The 20,941-nt window shown below is 45.1% G+C and overlaps 1 protein-coding gene across 6 annotated transcripts in view; it reads left to right on the top strand.

Moving 5' to 3' along the window:
- FAM135A (family with sequence similarity 135 member A) overlaps positions 1-20,941 on the top strand; it is an 863,965-nt gene that overhangs the window by 688,936 nt on the left and 154,088 nt on the right. The gene's annotated exons all lie outside the window — the stretch shown is intronic.

Below are 20,941 nucleotides of genomic sequence, written 5' to 3'. Positions count from 1 at the left end.
CCCCACTGGCAATCCATCACATCAGGCAGGTAGGTTTTGCAAATCGTGCGAAGGAGCTACTCATTCCCCTTCGAGACTACACTTCCATCCATGCCGCCATCCTACTACCGGACGATGGAGGATCACTCAGCACTTCTCCGCAAGATGGTTACAGCTCTCTTTGCCCAGGTAGCCATAGAGCGGGTTCCTGTGCCAGAAGTAGGTTGTGGTTGTTATTCTCACTACTTTCTGGTGCCCAAAAAGGACACAGGGCTCCGCCCTATCTTAGACCTCTGGTCCATCAATTTCTTCTTCAGGTAGGAGAAGTTCAAAATGCTTTCTCTGGCTCAGGTTCTATCTGCCCTGGACCCAGGAGACTGGATGGTAGTTTGAACTTGCCGAACTTGAAATTGCATATTCCCTTCCTGCCTGCCCACTGACATTATTTGCGTTTTGTGGTAGACCATAAGCATTTTCAGTTTACGGTGCTCCCCTTTGACCTTACCAGTGCCTCTCAGGTGTTCACCAAGGTGATGGTGGTAATCGCAGCTCTTCTGTACCGGTCAGGGGTTTGTCATCCCTTAATTGGAGCTGTTCTGGACTCCAGGAGATTCAGGCTATGATACCAATGTTTCAGCTTCTATCCTGGATTTCGGTAAGAATGATTCTGAGGCTGCCGGGCCTCATGGCCTCCTGCGTCTTGTTGGTGACACATGCCAGATGTCAAATGCAGGCTCTGCAGTGGGACCTGAAGTTCCAGTGGGCGCAGCTTCACAGAAACCTCTCTAACAAGGTCTAGATCTCGGCAGTAAACTGCGCAAGATCTGCAGTAGTGGCTTTTGAACCACGATTGGGTCAGAGGCAGAACACTCTCTCTCTTCCCCCAACCAGATCTGACAGTAGTGGCAGATGCATCACTCCTGGGATGGGGCGGTCACACAGAAGAAGCAGAGGTCAGAGGCATCTGGTCTCCGGCGAAGTCTGGGCTCCACATCATTCTTTTGGAGCTCAGGATGATCAGACTGGCATTGAAAGCATTTCTTCCCTCTCTCAAAGGAAAAGTAGTGCAGATATTCACGGACAACACCACTACCATGTGGTATTGGAACAAGCAGGGCAGGATGGGCTCTTGGACTCTTTGTCAGGAGGCTCTGTGCCTCAGGACATGGCTGGAACATCAGGGCATTTCCTTGGTGGTTTGACACCTGGTGGGCTCTCTCGACGCCAGAGCGGACAAACTCAGATGACAATGTCTGGTCAATCACAATTGGTGTCTCCATCCGGAGGTGGCGCAAGGTCTCTTTCAGCATTGAGAGAGCCTTGGTTACATCTGTTCACCTCCTCAGAGAACGCACAGTGTCAGCAGTTTTGCACAATGGAGTTTCTAAGGCCCCACTCTCTCTGCAACACTTTTTGCCTTGAGTGGAGCTCAGGCCTCTTTTATGCCTTTCCGCCCATACCACTTCTTCCCAGAGTTATCAAGAATGACCAGGCCCAAGTCATCCTTGTGGCACCAGACTGGGCACGAAGTGTCTAGTATCCCGACCTATTGAGCATGGCTATCAATCCTCCGATCAGACTGCCCCTTGGGGAGGATTTTCTGTCACAGGAGCAGGGGAGGGTTCTCCACCTGAACCTGACCAGTCTCCGCCTTATTGCATGGAGATTGAGCGGCAGCAGTTGACAAGCTTTTGATGTTCCACCAGAAGTCTGTAACGTTATCTTGGCATCCAGACGTCCCTCCACCAAAACCGTATACACGTCTCGATGGAACAAATTTGTGGCTTGGTGCACAGACAAGTCTGTTGACCCCCTTTCTGCATCTCTTTCTGAGGTCCTTTTGTTTGTACTTTCTTTGCCCAGCAGGGCTCTGCTTTGGGCACCCTCAAAGGTTGTCTGCTATCTCTGCTTTTCTGAGATTACCTGACCCAACCCTCCTGGTTTAAATCTCGTATTGTTAGTAGATTCCTTAAGGATCTTACCCATATGTTCCCTCCATCACCGTTCATAATGCCCCAATGGGATTTGAATCTGATTCCTACTTTCTTAATGTGTGCTCCTTTTGAGCCAAGTCCTCTCAGGCTTCTGTCGTTAAAAACACTTTTCCTTGTGGCCATCACATCTGCCCACAGGGGGAGTGAGATGCAGACATTGTCATCTAAGCCACCCTACCTTTCCATCAATCCTGACAAAGTGGTACTTCACATCAGGGCTTCCTTTTTGCCGAAAGTGTAGGCCTATCTATCACCTTGCCTACTTTATACGCACCCCCTCATCATTCTAATGAAGAGGAGAGAATCCACGGCCTGGACCCAAAAAGAGCATTGGCATTCTACTTTGATCATATCAAAGAGTTCTGGGTAGAGGATCACATTTTTGATGGGTGTGTGTGTGTGTGTGTGTGTGTGTGTGTGCACAGAAAGGTCGGGCAATGCAGAAGAGAACCATCTCTAGATGGGTTGTGCCCTGCATTAAAACATGCTACGCATTGGCTAAAAAGCAACCCCTCCAGGGTTTGCGTGCACATTCTACAAGAGGGAACAGCTGCAACCACTGCTTTAGCACATGGAATTCCAGTCCTGGACATCTGTCAGGCAGTGACATGGGCATCACTGCAAATGTTTACCCGACACTTTTACCAGACACTACTGCCTGGACGGTCAGGTCCAGAGGGAAGGGTGCTTTGCCCATTCGGTCCTGCAGGGCTTTCTAGTATGATCTTGGTTCACAGACCTTCCTCCGGGAATGGTATTGCTTGTGTATCTATCCTAAGGTAAAAAATCTGCAACAAGAAGTCTCTGTCAGATGAACAAGTTACTTACCTTCGGTAACGCTTTATCTAATAGAGACATACTCTAGTTACAGACTCCTTACCAGACCACTCATCCTCCCCCTCTCTGAAAACTGATATCTAGGGACGAGGGCTTCCCATTCAGATCCCTAGTTCTGACACACCAGTGGTCAGTATTGTTCATGGCTTTGCGTTTCTGGCGTAGAAAGTTGTGAAAGGAAACTGACGTCCGCGTGCCCGGGTGGCACCTATAAAGATCCTGCGGTGTCATATCCAGCTCGCACGACGCCAGCAACTGACTCAGAGCTGACCGACGCCACCTAACCGGGCGCAGGGGTACTACTCAAGAAAAAATCTCTGGATGCAGATTGACGCCTGGGAGAAATTCTAAGGTAAGGAACCTGCAACTAGAATATCTCTCTACCAGATAAGGAATTATCGAAGGTAAGTAACTTGTTCTTTAGGTGTCGGTGAGCTGGTAAAATTAACCTAAATGTTGTTAGAGCTGTGTTAGGCATTCTGATGACCTGTGATCAGTTAATTTCAAACCAGGCCCATATTTCAGCTGTTAAAGTTGTCTAGCCAGCAGCCAGTTCTTCATGAAAGTATTCAAACCCAGTAAACGGCTATCGATCACTAGGAAGTCTCTTCCGATTGTAATTATCCCCTTACACTACCTAGTATTTGATGAAAGACATGTGTGACTCTTAAGCTTGATGGGGTCTCAAATATGTCAGCTTGACCACCCACAAGCCCTCCATCCTCCCCAGTCCACTTTTCTTTCGATTGTATCAGTGGCCTCAGAATCCTTGGTCACCTTATGCTCTGCCAATCCAGCACAGTCAGTCTCAGCTTGGCTGTTAGGGTAATTCCCCCATCATTTCACCAACAATACCCCAAGAATGATCCTTAATGGTGTGGTGCAGGTCTACCTGAAAAAGGTAGAAGTTAAATAACTAGTTTAAAGCTAAATGCATTTGACACCTTTGCTTCATCTGAGACCATTTCATTTACTCCTCTGTATGACCAGTAATTAACAGTAATGACTGTGTCCCTCCTGTTCTCTGATGTTTTGTCTCTTTGCGTAACAGTAGATTTTAGGAGGCCCAGTTATGACCATGGAGCTGTTCTCTGACAAACCTGTTGTGACGATTGCCAAATGAGTTTCCCCCTTCTCTTATGATTTTCACTGTGTTCCTTCAGCCTCCTGTGGCTGTTAGTCACTACTTTTAATTAAAAGTTCAGTGATGTTCTGTGAATATACCGCTCTTGACCTGACTTGACTTGTGTAGTGAATCCATATTAGCTTTTTTTGGCACTCAGGAAATTAGCTTAGCCCTCTGGCTTGCAGGTCTGTGCCCCTATCACCTAGTGACTTTTAACCTACTCACTGTGCTCTGTTTTAGTGCATTTATTTTATTATTTATTTTAACATGGCTGCCATTGTTTATAGTTAAGAAAAAATGTTTTGATTTGCGTTATCAGTGCCACTCTGTGAAGGCATCACTATCGGTGTCATAATCAAGTGATGTTCAAAGGTATTCACATAATGTCCCTTTCCCGATAGGGTCATAGTTTACACTTGTTGTGGATTGTTTACATAATTGCCGCCACACGTCTTCCTCCTTATCAATTGTTTACGAACATATCTGCGTCAGGGGTCCTACAACATCTGTATAAATACATCTCACACACACAAGGTTATCAGAGGGATCCCTTCAATATGCTACCTATGCTGCACATCATCTTGCTGCAGAATTCAGCCTTTGTTTCACCACATCTGACCAAGAGACCTCATTCCAAGGTAACAAGGGTTGGGGGCCACTTCTCATGGACATGGTACTGGCAGATTAGGTGCATCACACCTTAGCTATCATTAGGTTAGGGATTGTACATTTCATGTTTATTGCAAGATGGTGTGTGTTTTTTTGTATTCACAAATCCCATCTTCACAGTTATGCTTCTTTTATTATTCTTTATCGTAATCATTACAGCTCATGCATTTTACTGTAGATTGCAGTCTTTTCAATAAATATATTGAAAACTTTCTTGCATCTCCTTCATTGCCTGTGTCTGAATGAGACTTGTTGCTAACATGAGAAAAGGGTAACTTCTGTTCCACCATGACTCTGCGGAGATGTTGCAATCTGGAGTCCATGCCTAAGGCTACCAGAAATCACCTTTTACTGTCTGGGTTTTTTGGTGAGGTACTGCTTAGGCCGACAGTTGCGACCTGTTGTTTGATAGGCCTAGTCATCCACAAACAAAAGTGCTGTCATCCCTAAACAAGCAGTCTCGCTTAGGAGCGAGAGTCCAACTACGACACTTGGACCCAGGACATTAACATTTTTTTATTTTAAAAAACGTGCTTTGGGTGCAGATCTAGAATTTTCATTCATGAGTGAACGTAACTCAGATGAAAAAGGCAGTGTGAAAACGCTCAGAATAGGATCCTACTTATGGCCTTCTTTCATCTCAGACAGTTATGCAAGGAGAAAAAGTAAACCTTCAAGAGTTTCTGTTTTTTAAAGATAGACACCAGGAATACTGGTCATGTAAGTTATCTGGAATTCTCTTCTTAGATTCTCAAATTTCAGAAAATCCTACCCCTAGACCTAAAGGGTCTCTGAACTTTTGTTATGGGGCCTAAGTCGGCTCAAGGCTGACCCTTGCCAATTGTACCTATACACTCACTTTCAAGAATATCTTGTCCTCTACAGAGAGGACCTAGCCCACATATCCTAATATATCTGGCAAACAAATTGCTCATTGCATTATCACTTGTTAACTTGAGATAATGCGAGCACAGTCATTTGCAAAATTAACATTCACTCTTACTTCCAAGGTGAAGGTGGATATTGTTTTTCATCCTGGAGCTAAGACACTAATAATAATACATAGCAAAAACAATTAAGGTCACACAAAAAGTGCTGTCTTTGGTGCACCATGTAGAAATATAAATTGGTAACTATGATTAATGGAGATGTTTTTCACCTTGGGGTCCTTATTGACTTCAAATAAACTAAAAAATATTGCACTTTGTAAAACTGCTATTTGTTATATAAGGACTCCTTTTTGTAGGTGAGCCCTATCTGATTTGCCCCGACTTAAGAAAGCAAACTCTTGTCAGTATGATTCTTGCTTAGGATTTTGAATATTTTACTCTGAGATTTGCCTTCATGCCAAACTCTTTGCTGCATTTGAATGAGTTTTATGTTAATTCCCTATATTGAATTACCATGTATTTTTGACTAACTTGTATATGTTTGCCTTGTATATTGCACTTGAATTATTTAATAAACCTTCATGTTTTCTAAATTTTACTAGATTTGAGATTTTAGGCAGTTTATTTAATTGTTTATGCTGATTCATTTTGCTGTGAAAATGTTATCTGTAGGGACGCATTACCTCATACATTCTTGAGGTTAACACCATTTCTGATCAGCATAGCTTAGCACAGATTATCTAGTAAGATAGAGAAAACAGTTTTGGTACAGTGTTTTGGCAAAGCAGATAACAGATAAAATGACAGATTAGGTAAAGGGTGGAACTAAAAATGTTCCCTTCTCGGATTTCTGTCTACACTCTGGGTTCCTATGGTCTACCTAAATTGAACTATTTGGTGTGTTCCTGCGCAAAGGAAAGTGAGTATCAATAGGGCAAAATGTACTGCAACAGTTTGTAGTGTTGACAGAGGTGCGTTGATACTTGTAGTTTGAGATTTTGCATTGTCATGGATTCTAGCGTGTGCAAACTTTTTGGTGATGTGGTTTTGATTTGCATGACATTAGGAGTGTTTGGGGCCAGTTTCTATCTAGGCAGGCGGCCCGTTTCCTCCTTGAGGTGTGACAGGGAAAAAACATTGTCGTCCTGAAAGAGGTGCTGCCCACCATGTATAATAATTACGGACAAGTTGGCAGTCACTTCTAAAGCATTGGCAGGAACCACCGTCAAGAGCTGTTTACAGTTAGTGCAGGGCTCGTCAGCATGAGAGTCTTGCACCAAACTGTTTTCTTTTCTATTTTCAAAAAGAAAATCCCGAAGCAGGATTTTATTTTTTAAACGAAAAAAGAAAATGCTGCCCATGCAATGGGAGTTCTATCCCAGGGCGAGGGGAGCATTTAGCGCTTTTCACTGCCCTTTACTGCCAGGGTTTGCCTGGTGTTGACGGACAGTGAAAACTAATTTCACCCATCTATATTAGGTGGGCTGAATTAGAGGACTGCCTTCGACAGCCCTCAGTCCACACAGCTGCTGGAGGGGTTTATTAACGGCAGATATGGAGTAGTAAAATAAATTTGGGTGGGCCCTTATCTTGACAGTATGTATACTCTGTCTCCATTGTGACGGGTTATCTATACCACCAAGATATAGATCAGTCCATAAGTTCTTATGATTTTAATGCTTTTGTTGTGTTTTTGAGACTAGATTTGTGCTCTCATTGCAGGTGTTATTGTTAATTGTGTTGGAATTTTAAGTGATTAGGTATGTGGGAAAATGTTAAATTATTGTGATCTTTATGTTGGGTTTTTTGTTTTGGTAAATGAATTAGTAGAAATCCAAGATCTCAAGATGTATTTATTTTGTTGATCTTTTCTGTGGAACTGGATTTTGTATTGTGAGGCATACACACCAAGATAAGGACTTTTCTAAAATACTAAAGGTTTAGTTTAATGTGTTCTAATCTAGATTGGTGGTGTTTATTCTTTGGTGCACAGAAGCGAACACGCTGAACAAATGGTGAGTTACTGATGGTTGTAAACTTGTCTTTATGTGATTGTTAGTGCCGAGAGATACTATCTTTTCATGTGAACAGAACTGTCTTTTTCATGAGAGAAATAGATTTACTTTCCCTTCCATTACCCATATTTAGGTTGAGCAAACAAGAAATAGTTTGTTGTTTAATGTGCTTGGCCTGCAGTCTCTCTTGAATTGCGTCACAGTGAGCTGCTGCACTTCAATAGGTTGATCGTCACAGTGATTGACTGGTTGTCTATGTTGGTTGCTGTCAGAACCCCTTTCACAAGGCCACAGGACTCACAGGGGCTACTGGGCCTAACAATGGTGGTTGAGGCCTTTTAATTTTGATGTCCCGGGCCTCGGCATACCACGGATTGTGAGCAAATGGGTCAAATACCCTCTGCACTTGACTCACAGTGGTAACTCTGGATGAGCAGTCAAAAACTCCCTTGAAGGGGAAGTGTAGATACAGGTTAGTGAACATGACTCATAACTCAAAGTGCACTCAGTAATGCCAGTAAATCAATGTCCAGTGAAGTACTCATTTTTATATGGGGAAAAAGTATTTTATTTCTAACTCTATACTTTTAAAGAAGTATACGACATTCGTAAGCAACATCACTCAAACCCCTTGATTTCGGGGCTGTAGTGCTTATCTGGCAAATTCCTGTCTCACCTTCTTGCATTGTGGTCTGAGTTATTCCCATTCACTGGTGGCCCCATTTAGGGAATGCTCACTAGTAGGCCTTACTCAAGTGTCCCCTTTACCTCATAGGTAGTAGTCAAATGTGGGGCCTGTCTTACCCAAATCAAGTCTTACCTGCTGCAGCATCATAAATGCATTCAGCGTTTCAGCAGATGCCCTGACTGCAGTCACTCGTAATGCTCTGATCCTGCTCAGCAGAGTTGGGCTGCTCATGGGACATGCTTCAGCACCCGGCAGACACAGGACCTCTCATATAAGCTTGGTATGTTGCATGATGTGTAATTATATTTGTTCTATCATTTATCACTCCCCCTTTTTTATTGTATATATTATTTATTTATTTTATATATTTTTATATGCTACTAAGAACCATATTGGTAAAAATATTTGGGTGTACTGCACTCTATGTGTATGCTTTCGGCTTACTCCAGACATTCAGTGATAAATGATAGAGCGAATATGATTACACATCTTCTATCATACCAAGCCTATATTATATACTTAGAGCTCAATGAGGTATTGCTTAGTGCATATTTACACAATAAACTTGATTGTAGAGCATGGTATTTGGAGGACCCTTCATATATCTTTGGTAAGATTTTGTGAATTTGGTCCTGTAATTTCGGAAGCGGTGTGGTATTTTATAGTGTTCTATGTTATCGAATACACCGAATTGTAACAGAGTGGTGATGGTTTCTTTCTATAATTCATGTAAAAGGTTTGGATTTTGTTTATGTGCCTACATGTGCACAATTAGGATTTTAGCACTGACTGAAGTAGGAGTTTTGTGCAGATAGGATGTTTCTTTCTGTAATTAATTGCTTTTGTACATGTGATTCTGATATACTTTGCATTACCTCCTGTTTGCTAGGTACAAATATGTTGCATTTTTAATAGTTTTTTGTGGGGGAAGGAAGTCTTGCTTAGCTGCATCTTTGTTTTTTTACTGTTGTACCGGCGTCTTGTTGGAATTACTTGAATCTTCGATAAAGAAGAAGACATTGATTTATGTTAAGAAGAGGGTGTTTACATTGAAGAATACTTAAGGTTTAATATTTAATTTTGTACTTGCATGAACAGTCATGGTGTTCACCATGATTAGGAGTTTTTTTTCACTTGGCACAGATGGGTGAGCTGACAGCTAGATGTTGGACGCTATACTTCACTTTCGGCATGTTTTCATTTGTGCACTATTTTTGTTAACGTTTGTAAAATGATTACAAAATATGTAACTGAGGTGTGGGAGTGTAATATACTATATGAGTGGGTTCTATTCTATGCATGATTCTGTTTCATTTGTACTTTGGTGCTGTATGGTGTTTATGCTCCCTTACACCAATGGTCTTGGTGAAGGTACCATGTCTAAGAGATATTAATAGTAATTGACACGTAATACATGTGGTTTCAGCACTTAGAAAGTCGGAGGCTAATAAGCAGTTACAACGAAACACGTGTTGGCTGTTGGGGGAAAATTTACCTTTTATGGTTCTTTTGTGTCTCAACTGATTTAAGAATCACGGACTAAAGGAAAAACTTGTGAAAATAGTGGATGAACATGGAATAAACACAAATTTGATTTGGACTTTTTTTTTAATTCTTATTTTAAGTGCTCGGGACTCTTTGTTGTATTTGTACATGGCTACACATAGAAATCATTAATTATCTGATAGAGACTTCTAGTTGCAGATTCCTTACCTTAGAATTTCACCCAGGCGTCAGACTGGATCTGGAGATCTTTGTTCGAGCAATACCAGTGGAATCGGTCGACTCTGCACCCAAGGGTGATGATGTTAGTTCTTTTCTTTCCACACCAGCCTACACGCAGGTCTGCAGAACAGCTACCCTCAGTCGCTTTGTGACTGACCTTTCAACCCTTTTGTTGAACTTTTTTACTTCTTGATGCATCGAGATGTCTTCAAGCAAATTCAAGCTGCGTGACTCCTGTCACCGCATGATGTCGGTGACTGATCTGCACCTTCATGAGCTCGACTACGACCCACAGTCGTGCTCCGACTGCGGGACCATGAACCCGAAGGCTTTGAGGGAGCAGTCCCTAAAGCTCATAGCAGTGACTCCATGTTGCTCCCGCTTGGGAGGAAGGTCACAAGACCGTTCACAGAGCCATCACCACTCATCCCCGTCCCATTCCAAGTCCTCAGGACATTCGGGTCAAAAGAAGAAGTAGTCAAAGAAGAACAATCTTTCTTCTACCTCACCCAATCACTCGGGTGCTGCGATACTTCCTTCTAGGCCTCCATCCTCGGAGCCTGATTCTGGGTTGACTCTGCTCCACCCTGAGTTTCCGATAGCGGAGGCACCCCAGCCCAATTCAGGCCATGGGAGCCTCCTATCTGATGGTGGTGCAAAGGGCGGCCGAGGTCCTGGGCCTCCAACTACCTTCCGTGGCTGTCAGGACTAACCTCCTGACTGAGGTGCTTCAGCCCGGGACTTCCACATAAGAACCCCTATTACCCTTCAATGAGGCCCTCACTGATGTTCTGCTGGGTCTAAATCCTGCCCAGGGGCTCCTGTCAACAGGACAATCGCCCGCCACCATAGGCCGACGTGTAACGACCCCATATTCCTGACCCAACACTCTATGCCTGAGAGCTTAGTCATTCAGGCTCCTTCCTCTTCTGGTGCATTCCCTTCCACACCCCCAAATAGGGAATCAAAAAGATAGGACCAACACAGGGGAAAAAAATGTTTTCTTCCTCCAGTCTGACATTGCGGTCGCTGAACACTGCGTGCCTTTTGGGCCGCTACACCCATACTTTATGGGATATGGTCGTGCAGGTCCTGCCACAGCTCCCGGAGGAGGCCCAGGTCATTCTCTCCCAAGTTGTTGCTGAAGGAAGAGATGCAGCCAGGTTCACAATTCGATGTGGACTGGACACCACCGACTCACTGGGCAGATCGCTTGCGTCGACAGTGGCCCTTCAGCGCCACGCTTGGTTGAGGACATCTGACTTTTCCGTGGATGTCCATCAATCGCTTATGGACATGCCCTTCAATAGTACCCGTCTCTTCAGAGACAAAGTAGACTCGACTCTCGAGCACTTTAAGTTGTTCCAGACTATGGCTTGGTCCCTTGGCCTCGTAGCTGCTCCTCGCCCCCTCCTCAGTCCGCTTTTCGCCCCTTTCGTAGCTACAGAAGGGCATCCAACTGTGTCAATTTCCCTCCAGGCACTGTGCTGGGCATGCTGTCCACCCTCTGCATGGCCGAGTACGCGTGATCCAACGTCCCAGTGGATCAGGGAACCAGCAGTCAGCGCACCCCCCACCCCTCCCTTAGTCCCCCCGCAGACTCCAAGCCTTTCTAGTCCGTTGCTCCATCATGGACCAGTTGGTGCTACATTCTAGTGCCCAAAAAGGACAAGGTCCTTTATCCTATCCTACACCTCTGGTCCCTCAGTCTCTTCCTCAGGAAGGAGAAGTTCAAAATGCTCACTCTGGCTCAGGTCCTTTATATTCTGGAGACTGGATGGTAGCGTTGGACTTGCAGGAGGCCTGTTTCCATATTCCTGCCCACAGTTCACTGTCCTCCCCTTTGACCTTACCAGCGCCCCTCGGGTGTTCACAAAAGTTATGGCGGTGGTTGCAGTTCATCTGCTCTGTCTAGGGGTTTAAGACTTCCCCTCCCTCGATGGCTGGCTGTTGAATGCGGGCTCGCCCCAGACTGTCGTCTCCCACCTCCAGTCTAAGGCAGACCTCCTGCATTCGCTGGGGTTCACTATAAACGTGCTGACGTCACACCTGACTGCCTCTTAGTCACTCCCTTTCATCTGAGCTTTTTGTGGACACAGTACTGTTTCGGGCTTATCCTCTCAATCAGCGAGTCCTGAAAATTCAGGCTATGATACTGACTGGGTTTTGGTGAGAATGACTCATGCTGCTGGGCTGCTGAATCCTGCTGGTCACACACATCAGATGGCATATGTGGGCTCTGCAGTGGGACCTGACGTTCCAGTAGGTGCAGTATCAGGGGAATCTGTCTGACATGGTCCAGATCTCGGAGGGCTCTGCGAAAGATCTTCAGTGGTGGTTAACGGACCGAGATTGGGTCAGAGGCAGATCATCTCTCCCTTTCCCACCCTGATCAGACACTGGTGACAGATGGGTTACACCTGGGATGGATTGGCCACATAGGATAGGGGCAGACAGAGGCATCTGGTCTCTGGCGGAGTCTGGGCTCCGCATCAACCATCTGGCGTTCCTTCCCTCTCTCCAAGGGAAGGTGGTGAGGGAGTTCACGAACAACACCACCACTATGTGGTACTGCAACAAGCAGGGCGGGTGGGGTCATGTAGCCTTTGTCAAGAGGATCTGCCACTCGAGACATGGCTGGAATGTCATGGCATATCCTTTGTGGTTCAACACCTGGCGGGCTCCCTGAACGCCAGAGCAGACTAACTCAGCCATCAATGCATGGTCGATAACTAATGGCGTATACATCCGGCGGTGGCGCAAGGTCTCTTTCAGCAGTGGGGAGAGCCTTGGTTAGATCTGTTCATCTCTGCAGAGAAGGCGCAATGGCAGCTGTTTCGCACATTGGAGTTTCCAAGGCTGCACTCCTCTGTGATGCTTTTTGTTTCCAGTGGATCTCAGGCCTCCTGTACGGCTTTCTGCCAATACCACTTCTACCTAGAGTTCTCAAGAAGGTCAAGAATGACCAGCCCCAAGTAATTCTTGTGACTCTGGACTGGGCATGGAGAGTACGTATCCAGAACTGAGCATGGCCATCGATCTTCCACTCAGACTGCCTCTTCGGGGGGATCTTCTGCCGCAGCAGCAGAGGAGGGTTCTACACCTGAACCAGTCCAGTCTCCGTCTTCTTGCGTGGCAATTGAGCGGCGGCAGTTGAGAGCTTTCAACCTTCTGCCAGAAGTCTGTGATGTTAGCTTGGCAGCCAGACATCCCTATACCAACATGACATACAACTGTTGTTGGCATAAACTTGTGGCATGATGTACCAACAAAACTGTTGATCCCTGTTCTGCACCTGTGTCTGAGGTCCTCTTGTTTATTCTCTCTCTTGCCCAGCAGTGCTGTGTTTTGGGCACCCTAAAGGGTTATCTGTCTACAATCTCTGCATTCCTCAGACTTCCTGATCAACCCTGGAAATATCCCATTGTGGCACGGTTCCTTAAAGGTCTTACCCACGTGTTACCGCCTACTCCACTCATAATGACCCAGTTGGATCTGAACTGACTTTACTTATGTGTGCTCCTTTTGAGCCTCTTCATAATTGTCCTTTTCGGCTCCTCACATGAAAAACAGCCTTCCTTGGGTCCATCACCACTGTACGGAGAGTGAGTGAGCTACAAGCTCTTTCTTCAAAGCCACTCTTGATCTCTGTCCATCCTGACAAAGTGCTGCTTCGTACTAGGGTCTCTTTCCTCCTTAAAGTGGTCACGCCCTTTCATGTAGGCCAGTCCATCACCTTGCCTACTTTTTATCCACCCCCACATCCTTCTTATGAGGAGAGACTCCACCGTCTGGATCCAAAAAGAACATTGGCGTTCTACACCAGTCGTACCAAAGATTTCTAGGTGGATGATCAACTCTTTATGGGTTATGTGGGTGTAAAGAAAGGACGGGTGTTGCAGAAGAGAACCATCTCCAGATGGGTTATTGTCTGCATCAAAATGTGCTACGCCTTGGCTAAGAAGCAACCCCCTGAGGGTTTGCGTGCTCACTTCACCAGAGCAACAGCTGCAACCATTGCGTTAGCAAGCAGAGTTCCAGTCCTCGACATCTGGCAGGCAGCAGTGGGGCATTCCTGCACATGTTCACCAAACACTACTGCCTGGACAGGTCCGCAGGGATGGCTATTTTGGCCATTCAGTCCTGCAGGATTTCATACTATGATCTTGTTTCGCAGACCCATCCCTGAAGATGATATTGCCAGCGTATCTATTTTAAGATAAGGAATCTGCAACTAGAAGTCTCTATCAGATGTGCAAGTTAATTAACTCTTGTAATGAATTATCTGGTAGAGACATAGGGGGTCATTCCTATAGACCGCCAGGGTAGGTGACGGAGGAAGCACCGCCAACAGGCTGGCGGTGCTTCCGGGGGCATTCTGACCGCGGCGGTAAAGCCGTGGTCAGAAACGGGAAACCGGCGGTGTCCCGCCGGTTTCCCGCTGCCCCAGGGAATCCTCCACGGCGACGCTGCTTGCAGCGCCGCCATGGGGATTCCGACCCCCTTACCGCCATCCTGTTCCTGGCAGTTTTCACCGCCAGGAACAGGATGGCGGGAACGGGTGTCGTGGGGCCCCTGGGGGCCCCTGCACTGCCCATGCCACTGGCATGGGCAGTGCAGGGGCCCCCTAACAGGGCCCCATTAAGAATTTCAGTGTCTGCTATGCAGACACTGAAAATCGCGACGGGTGCCACTGCACCCGTTGCACCCCTTCCACTCCGCCGGCTCCATTCGGAGCCGGCATCCTCGTGAAAGGGGGTTTCCCGCTGGGCGGGCGGCCTTCTGGCGGTCGCCCGCCAGCCCAGCGGGAAACTCAGAATGACCGCCGCGGTACGGTCTTCTGGCGGTCCCGCCGCCCGCCAATCTAGGAATGACCCCCATAGTCTAGTTGCAGATTCCTTACCGACCCACCCATCCTCCCCTGTCTGCGAACTGATTTCTAGGGAAAGGGACTCTCTTTCAGGGCCTTAGTTCTGGCACACCAGTCTCGGTGTTCTCCATGCCTCCGCGCTTCTGGCGTGGAAAGTTGTTAAAAGAAACTAACATCAGCATGCCGGGGTGGCACCTATATACGACCGTGACGTTATCAGGGTGACTACAATGCCAACAATGAACGTGTAGTTGACAGCACGCAAGGGTACAGCTCGAAGAAAAATCCCTGGATCCAGTGTGAAGCCTGTAGAAAATTCTAAGAAAAGAAATCTGCAACTAGACTGTATCTCCACCAGATAATGTGTTAGTGAAGGCAAGTAACTTGTTCTTTATGGTCCATATTTAAGTATTGTTGTAGGCCACTTCAGTTTTTTAGGAGACCTCATCTTGTCAATAATTTAAAATAGTAAATGGACGAAGTAGTGCAGAGAGCACTGCCTTTGGGCCTGGCCTCTTGAGGCATTGCATTTCATGAGTTTTTGCATGGTTTGCCAGTGATTAGGAAGCACGTCCGTTTTGTCTATGAGAGTGTAAGGCTATTCACTAACCACCCTTACAAGTTCATTTGTTTTACTTTGCTGTCTTTAGATCATGTTGATAAATTTACAGCTTTTTGTTCATGAAGTAGACACGTGAAAGCATGTAAGCTGTCCTAAAGCTTCACCGAATACACCGGCCAATTCCCAAAAGTACCTGCTATGCGGTATTTTGCTGTTTATGCTCTTTTAAGTTTACTTTTTACAGTATAAACTTCATATTTTGACTTCTTTTTTTTAGGTCTCATTAGCAGACATATTTGCAGTCTGGTGAGAGTTGATGTCATCAAGCAAGACACAGAGACCACATAATACAGAATATATACATACGTACATGCAAACACTGAGCTTTTTGGACAGCCCATTTTCACACATTTGCTACTGTGATTCATCTGGTTTTAGGAATTGGCAAAGGGGTTGATTATCAGCACTGGTTATTTTTATTCCCTCAAGGCCTTGTTTGTTTTCTCTCGATTAGCTTGCCCCTTCACCCTGCCTTCCTCGTCTGTTGCTCCCCGACGTGCGCTCCCCATCTCTGTTCTGCTGACTGCAGACAATTAAAGTTGGATTAGCATTCCTAGTTGGCATGGGAGCCACACATTATACCAACCACAACATGGCTGTGCTATGTCTTCTACTTTTATGTGGTTCAGATTTTGAGAGCAGTAGAATCAATACCCAGCAAATGTCACACTCCTTTCAAGCAGCGTTTAACGCCAGCAGGTCATTAAAACTGCTGCTCTGGTAGCTATTCTTGTAGCCTGCACCTTGTCCCCCATCAGTGCACCAAAGCTTTGTATTATCTCTGTATACCTCAGGGTCTGGTGTTTATACCTTCCTCTCCCAGACGGGTTCTCCAGAGCCTTGTTACCTGCTACTCCTCCTGTCCGCGAGGAGACTTCACATGTCAGGGTCCTTCTGTAAGAATCAACACTGACAGTCATTAAGCACTATGGAGTAGGAGTTAACCTCGCTAAGGGGCCACATTCCACTCTTGTTCTTGCTCCTTGCATCTCTGGTCCCCCAGGAAAAAGTCTTCCCAGTTAGCAAAAGGGGCAAGCGGTCAACCACATAAATGTGCTGAAAAATTAATAATTGGCTGAATATACACTTCCTGTCAAGAACGTAATATACATAGGACATAGAAGGCTAAAACAAAAGTGTATTTTTGTATGGTGCTTGTAGGTGCTTACAGTCAATCTGGCGGCCATATTTGTTCGGGGTTGCGATGTTTTGTCTTTTGTGTTTTTTTGCAGGCAGTTGTGCATGTTTCTTTAATATGTCTTTGGATGGAGGGTGTTGTCTAATTAGTGTGCTCTGATAAGAAGCTCCAACGCTGCCCTAATTAGATAACTGGTTTAAAGGTTAAAGGAGCCAATGGTGGGGTGAAGGATATATAGCATTCTTTTGCAAAAAGTAGGTGTGCTGAAATGGCAGGTTCCTTATGATTGCAGTGCTGTCTGCAACCTTTCAAAGGTATTGTGTGTAAGGGACATGACTGGTATAGTTCGTTCCTCTCATTGTGTGTACTTTGGCGGGAAGCTTGATATTTTGGTTTAACAACCTGAGTTTCGTTAGGGGGGGTGTTGGATTGTCATCACATTACGTCTCTTCCTTGAGGATTGGAGTGTGATGACATGGGAACAGGAGAGGTGTGTGCTTAACAGGCTCTGTAGCAGCTGCAGTTATTACCGCTAGAAACAAAAAGTCTACGACGTTTGAATGGCTAATGCACTAAAAATGTTTGGAGCGCATTAAGAATGACAGTACTGTCATTCCCTTGCAAGGTTTCAATCCTGAAAGAAGAGTCCTTATTATCGCTGATGCATGTGTTAGGATTGGGACTGGTAATATCGCAAATGAACTTGAATTCAAATTAAGTTACTATTGCATGTGCATCAAAGATTTCTAGTGGAAGTAAAGTTCTCATAGGTGTTCGCATGTGTATGGGGTGGGGAAGTTCAAGCAGTATGTTATTTCCCTGTTACAGCTACAAGATTATATGACAGCGTTAGATCTCAAAAATGCTTATTTCCACATTCCCATATATGCTGCACATCACAAATACCCTGATTTTGTCATTGCGGGAAACGTTATCAATTCAGGGTTCTACCATTTGAGGTAACAACCGCTCCCAGGGTATTCACAAAATGCTTAGCGGTAGTTGCTCCAACCTTCACAGATACAGCCTTATCTGGGAGCAATTCTCATTACTTACTCAGAGTTGGCATATCCAAACCGAGCGAGGATTCAAGCTTTCCAAACACTTCTGTCTCAATTACAGGAGAACTATACTTAGACATCAAGGCTAGTGATGCAGTTATTAGGGATGATGGCTTCCTGCATTGCCATCATTCATCAAGCCAGACTACAGCTGCATCCATTACATCAGTGTCTGTCTTGTCAGTGGTCGCAATCACAGAGTCATCTTCAGAATCTAGTGTTGTTGGACCACTCACCGCTCTCTGCAATGGTGGAATAACACCAATCTTTCAAAAGGGTGGTCCTTTCAAGACCCTGTGCCTCCGATCACTCTCACTACAGATGCATCATTGATAGGTTGGGTGAGCTAATCTCAACAACCTCACAGCACAAGACAGATGGGATCCCATTTAACAAACATATCACATCAACTACTTGGAGTTACTAGCAGTCTTTCTAGCGATCAAAGCATTTTCTGCCACAACTCTCCGTCAAAGTGGTTCTAGTCCGTACAGACAACATGACAACTATGTATTATCTGTTTCTTCCTCTGGAGCAGGGACTTACTACTTGTATTGTTCGACTGTCGTTCTTATCTGTTGTTTTCATGCACTATTGTTTTTTGTTGGTTACTTGTCTGCTTCTTTACTGGTTGTGTTTGGACTTCTGTCTGCCAAACAGCCCTACACTGCTTTTGTTTGTTCTTTTATTTGGCATCCCAAAATGGCTATACTGTTTAGTGGTAGTGTTTGTAGTGTGAACTTTGTTTGACGTACAGCCTTGCACTGAATTTGTTCCAAAAGGCCATACCTTTACCATAAACAAGACTTGAACCCAGCTCCCCAGCTCAGCAGTTTTGGCCATTACGCCACATCCTCTGTCCTGCCCCTTCTCTTCTATTTTCGGTATTCTTGTTCAGCAATCGCAGCCACATCCTCTGTCCTGCCCCTTCTCTTCTATTTTCGGTATTCTTTTTCTGCAATCGCAGCTGGGTCACTTTGCTGCCACTTCTTTCAACTCCTCTCAAAGTGGCTCCACTCTCAGTCTACTGCTCATGTTCTGACTGCCTCCCTTGCATCCGCCGCTGTTGTTACAGATAAACTCTATTGTATCTTTTGTTGCAGTCTAAAGCTCTCTTAGGCCTTAATGTTTGCTTGAGTGTCACACAACCTTGCTAAATAAATATTTACATAAATATTAAAGCTCATTGCGTCTCGTTCTCCTCAGAGGAGTTACAGCCGGCAGCACTGCAGAAACCTCCTTCAGGGTGCCCCCCCTTTCATTCAGCAATCGTGGATGGGTCACTTGATCGCCACAGGTCGCGCCCCCCCCCCCCCCTTTAATGCAGCCCCCCTCCCAGTCTACATCCGCTGGAGGTGTCTCATTCTCCTCAGAGGCGGTACAGCCAGCCAGAAGAGCAGGACCCGGGAGCCGTACTGTGGGGCACTGGTCATTGCAAGTGGTTCAACTTCAGTTTCATCTCCATGAACAGTCGCCCGAGCAGCCCCTTGGACAACCCTGTTGCATGGTGCAGCAAGTGCACTGGCACAAGGGTCAAAAGCTCCAGGAAACCCATCGAACACCGATTATGGCTACATGTTGCTACCAAACAAGCAGTCTGAAACGCAGTTACCTTGCAAGAACCAGGGCCATGATTTGAATGGTGCATCAGGTGCAGTGGCACAGGAGCAAAAAACTCCAGGAAAGCCACTGAACACCGGTTATTGCTATATGTTACTATTGGCAAGTAGTCAGGAGTGCTTTTTTGGTTCTTTTGTAACAGTTACACGCAAAGTAACACATAGTTTAAAGTATCACTGTAATAAACGCTGTGACCTATTGGACTTTCCTGTCTACCTACATCTTATGTTACATTCAGCACATTACTATGTCACATTTTCAGAGTCTTTGTATGGTCCTAAAATGCTTCTGAATCTGGACATACTAACACCTTGGCAAGGACAGTCTCTATTCTATAACATGAGCATTTCAACCATTGTAAACACTATATAAATAATTATAACTTACTGTATGGCATTCCATACAAGCATTAGCAAAGCCAATAGGTCTTGCCTATGCAAGATCTATCAGCTTTGTTAGCCATTTAATACAACAGCGCTAGCTTCAGTGCAGCATAACTGAAAATAAGAAGGCACTATATTGCGGACAACACTTGCCGTGTCATACAGCTTTTTGACGTTACTTTTAGCCGTTTGCAACATAGCTAAAAACATTAGCAAAGCCAATAAATCTCACATAGGCAAGACCTATTAGCTTTGCCAAGGATTTTTCAAGCTTTTTGCCTAAATTGCACAACTGCTCACTAAGCTACAACTTAGAACAAAACTCATCTTATTATTAATCACATAGGTGAAACCTATTGCATTTACCACTGCCATACCCATCTATCTCACTCTCTTACGCACTATCCCCGCCTCACTGATATAGTTAACTTCAGATCTTTATGCAGTTTCTTGCCGTGCCTTTCCACATTTTCCCTCCCTCAAACATGCTCTCATCCTCTTCTTAAGGTGTCTTCTGCATACACAAAAGCTCCTTCTTTAGGCATCTGTGGCCTACTGAGCCCTTCTTTCTCTTGTGAGACATATTGCATTGCAACTGCTTGTTTATCATTAATGTTGTTAACGTGGTGTATGGTGGTGACTTTTGCCTTCCTCTGCAAAAGCAGTGGAGAAAGTAATCCTCACCACTATACTGAACTGTACCTGTTACTTTTGTGTCGTAACTGATGGATGTGCTTAAGCAGGGAGCAGATACCTTAACTCAGATATGCAGACTGCAGATGAGTGTAGATGCAGGGCCTTTGTTATAGCTCTTTCCTGGTCTCGTACTTCCTATTTTTTCTGATTACTTTCATTAAACTCTGCTTGATACTTTCTTTGAGCTTTAAAAGGTGTGTTTCATTATTCACTGCTAACCCATCCTTTTGCCACCTCAGACGTCTGGCAACTGCATCAAGCTACCAAATTTAAAGGTACATACTTTTTCGGGTGGAAAAAAATGTTTACCAGTCTTCATTTTCATGTGGCCTTTAATAAAATGATCTGCATGTAGTGTCTGGCAAATGCTGCTTGCAGAGGACTCGTGGCCTCTGCCACTAGCATGGAGAACTGGCTGCCACAAGTAGATTATAGTAAGCGCTGGAAACTTGACATGCTTAAACCCTGCTCTACTCCTGGATGCAGCAAATGCCTACCAGATAACACAATTTGGGGAATTTATATTGTGATCACAATTAACCATGATCTCAAAATGTCAGCTTTAACTGGATTAAGTTTTTTAATTTGAGAGCAAACGCAGCATTATAACAGGCAGGCTGAACATTGA

The sequence above is a fragment of the Pleurodeles waltl genome, chromosome 5 (assembly GCF_031143425.1).
Source record: "Pleurodeles waltl isolate 20211129_DDA chromosome 5, aPleWal1.hap1.20221129, whole genome shotgun sequence".
Classification (NCBI taxonomy): Eukaryota; Metazoa; Chordata; class Amphibia; order Caudata; family Salamandridae; genus Pleurodeles; species Pleurodeles waltl.
Note: the sequence above shows the minus strand (reverse complement) of the source record. Positions and strands in the feature narration are given on the sequence as shown.